This window comes from Mustela putorius, unplaced genomic scaffold (genome assembly GCF_011764305.1).
Source record: "Mustela putorius furo isolate JIRA1106 unplaced genomic scaffold, ASM1176430v1.1 tig00000228_pilon_pilon_pilon, whole genome shotgun sequence".
NCBI classification, from domain to species: Eukaryota; Metazoa; Chordata; class Mammalia; order Carnivora; family Mustelidae; genus Mustela; species Mustela putorius.
This window is the reverse complement of record NW_025421322.1, coordinates 35,856,042-35,859,883: the sequence shown is the minus strand read 5'-3', so window position 1 is coordinate 35,859,883 and position 3,842 is coordinate 35,856,042. Positions and strand designations below refer to the sequence as shown.

Below are 3,842 nucleotides of genomic sequence, written 5' to 3'. Positions count from 1 at the left end.
TTCTGTTCAGTCTTACTCTCTTAAGACCTATAACTGATTAGATAATGCCCAGCCACATTATGGAGGGTGATCTGTTTTACTCAAAGTCAGCTTATTTAATTTATATTCAATTACATATAAAAATATACCCTCATAGCAACATATAGGGTGGTATTTGATCAATCCACTGCATAGTCTGGCAATAGCCTCACCAAGCTGACACATAAAATGAATCATCATTCTTCATTCCAAATCTACTAAACATATATACTTCTTTGTCGCAGCCGGTGCGACAAATCGACCAGGAACGTGAGGGTAAGTGGATGGTGAAAAGATATTAAGAGTCAAAGAGATGGGGGCAGGAGGAACACTGAGGAGGTTGTCCAACAGTGCCGATTTTATTCAAGGCTGTGAGGCATTATATAGTTAACAGAAACAATTATAAAGAAGTATCTATTTTCGGTTGATTGCTCATACACACGTAACATGAAACCCCTCAAGCTTTTACAAAGCCCATTTCCCAAGCACTGGTAGCGGATCTTCTGATGCCAGTAATTTTTGTCTACTTAGCTAATCTTTAACTAGCAATTCACGAGTTTACAATGGTGCAATTTATAATCTGTGCAAGTACAGGATAATCTTGTAACAGTTAAATGCGCAACCCAGTTTTGCCTCTAATACATGCAGGCAGTCACCTAAGCCAGTCTTAGGGTCCATAGCTCAGGCTCTTTCTCAAGCACAACTCAACTGATATTCAGGAGGCACGAGTCAGGGCCTGGTTTGATCCCCTGCCTCTAGTTGGGTCTGTGGCTGCCTACATCTCTTTAACAACTGACAATCAATTTGTTAAAAAGTTTGATTTAGGGGTGCCTGGCTGGCTCAGTGTGTTAAAGCCTCTGCCTTCGGCTCAGGTCATGATCCTGGGGTCCTGGGATCGAGCCCCGCATCGGGCTCTCTGCTCAGAGCAGGGAGCCTGCTTCTCTCTCTCTCTCTCTGCCTACTTGTGATCTCTGTCTGTCAAATGGGTAAATACAATTAAAAAAAAAAAAAAAGTACCAGCAAAAGTAACTTCAACCTCAACTCCTAACTCAATATGGAGGGAGGCATTTGCTTAAGAGTCTTAGAAGCATGGGGCAATCAATGATTCACTTGTTGGTCCTGACATGAAAACAAACCCCAGTTTTAGGACCCTGCCACGGGGAGTTTTTCTTGTGTGATTCTCAGAGTCTTGGTGGGCATCCAAACTGGTCTTTTCTCTTTGGAGATTCCTTTCCTTTTTGCTCCTGAGGATAAGTCAGCCTATACTTTCTCCAAGATTTTCTGTCATGGCTGGTTAGAGTAATTCTGATTCTGTGAGTCACCACCTCTGGTGTCTTTCTGGTATCTTTAAAAGCCATGTCTGTTCTGAGGTTTCCTGATCAACTTGTTCCACAAGGAGAATGAACATCAGTGAGGCAGGAGAAGGAGTGGACTGACCTCTCCAGAGGTCCGTTGTAGCTAAGAGTGTCTTCTTCTGGGAGATTAAGTGTATTCAATAAGAATGAACTTCATTAAAAGTTTTTTTCTGCATGTATTCAGATAAAATTATGTTTGTTCATTTTAATCCAAATAAATGGTAAATTCTATTCAGAGATTTTTCTAATGCTAAATCTAATTTGGATTCCAGAATAAACCCACATTTTTAATTAAATCCATATATCAGTAGATGGATATATAGATTGACTTGCCAACATTCTGTTTTGGACTACTGTCTCTAAGTTAATGTGTAACGTTGGGCAGCAGATTTTCATTTCTTGTCTTGTTCTTATAGGTTTCAGTATGAAGGTAATGTATAAAACTCATAAATCTCAAAAGGAGATAAGAAATGTTCTTACTTTTTCTATTCTTTCCAAATGCATATGTGCACTCAGAATTATTTCTTGAAAGTTTGGTAGGATTTTCTGATAAAGTCATGCATGACAGGAGTTTTCTACCTGGGAAGACTTTTAACTATTCAATCAGTTACTTCAGTTTGTATAGTATCAAGGCTTTATATTAATTCTTGAGTCAGAATGTTAGAACTTCATGGTTTTTTGTTTATGTGTTTTTTTTTTCTTTTTTAAGATTTATTTGCTTATTTGAGAGAGAGAGACAGCAGGGGGAGAGGCAGAGGGAAAAGGAGAGGAGCAGACTGCCTGCTGATATCAGAGCCCAATGTGGGGTTCAGTCTGGACACTGAGAAGACTATGACCTGAGCCCAAATCAAGAGTTGGCCACTGATCTGACTAAAACACCCAGGTGTTTGTTTTTAAAAACTTTTCATTTCATACAAGTTTTCTAATTCATTGGTTAAGGATTTCTTAATAACGTCATTAAAATATCTTAATTCAATCTGTGACATATGCAGTTATTAGATTATGGCTGGATAAAACTATTTGCTTCACATTCCTTGATGGGTAGAAAACAGGACAGGGAGTAAATGCTTGGCCTCAAGCATGGTTGCCCTGAGGTTATTATTATTATTATTATTATTTTTTTTAATTTGAGTACAGTTGACACACAATGTTGCATTAGTTTCAGGTGTACAGCATTGTGATTTAATGGCTCTGTATGTTATGCTGTGCTCACTGCCAGCTTAGCCACCATCTGTCACCAAATAGCACTATTACAATACCACTGACTGTATTCCCCACAGTGTTCATTTTATTCCCATGACTTCCAGTTATGGAATGAATAAGTCCTGCAGTTAATTTTATTCATTCTTTGTTCTGTCCATTTCAGAACCTTCTAGGGAATTAAAGTTGAATTTTCTCCCAACTTACTATTCTCCTCCTTCAGAAGAGTTTACTAGTTGACCATGGGCTTATTTGATAAGCTCAGTGGGGTTTTAAGAACAAACATTAGGGGAACTGTCATAGATGAAGCAGTTCCTTCCTCTGAAACTTATTTCAAAGGCAGCTATAACATCTTCTTCTAACATTTTACCCTTTGGGGATTATATTATAAAATGCTCCTGAAGTTTTCTGTAGTGGTGAGAGGGAAAGACAGACATTCATTGAGCCATGTTTCTCTACTGAAGATGAGTGGTCTAACCTCTTCTGAATTTCCTTTAGAACAACCGAACTTCACACAGGGCACACTTTTCTTATATTCTCGGAACTGGTTTCCATATATTAAGCATGACAGGTCAGAGCTTGCACATCCTTCTAGAAATCAGGCTGAATGCTCACTGGCTGGCTAGATCAGGATCTTCAATAATAAAAGGTTTACAGCAGCATGGGACTTTGTCTTCTTTGTTTCTTGCTGTACATAAAGCATCTAAACAGTTGCAGAAACATGGTAAGACACTCAAGAAATAATTTTTGAAGAATGACTGAATGGATGAAAACACTAAAGACATCGCATTTACCATGTATGGGTCCAGAGATAGAGATTTGGGGAATATTGCAGGAAGCCCATTTTTTGTCTCAGATTTAAACCTGTTCTGTGCTCCTGACTTGTTAGTAATACAACAGATATGGATTTTGAATTACTATCAGTCTCAAAAGTATATTCTCAAATGATTCAAAATCTAGAAGAGAGATTGATACTTTGGCTTCTGAAATATCACCAAAAAATTCTAGGCAAGTCATGAAAGTCATAAAAAGGAGATTTAATTTATTAGGCCAGAACATGAAGTATGTGCGGGATATAATACAACAAATGAATGCTAATTAAAAATAAATAAATAAATAAATAAACCAACAATAAAACAAAGCAAAACACCCCCCAACACAAAAAATGAACTTTCTCAAATATATCAGAGCTTTTCCTGATATGGAGATAAATGCCCAGAGATATTAGTGTCACAATTTATTTAGGTCACAGAGCTATTTGGTATCATA

The 3,842-nt window shown here is 37.7% G+C and overlaps 1 pseudogene; it reads right to left on the bottom strand.

Annotated features, from left to right (window-relative positions):
• Positions 1-316: 316 nt before the first annotated feature.
• Positions 317-1,376, bottom strand: LOC123391480 (annotated as a pseudogene).
• Positions 1,377-3,842: the final 2,466 nt, after the last annotated feature.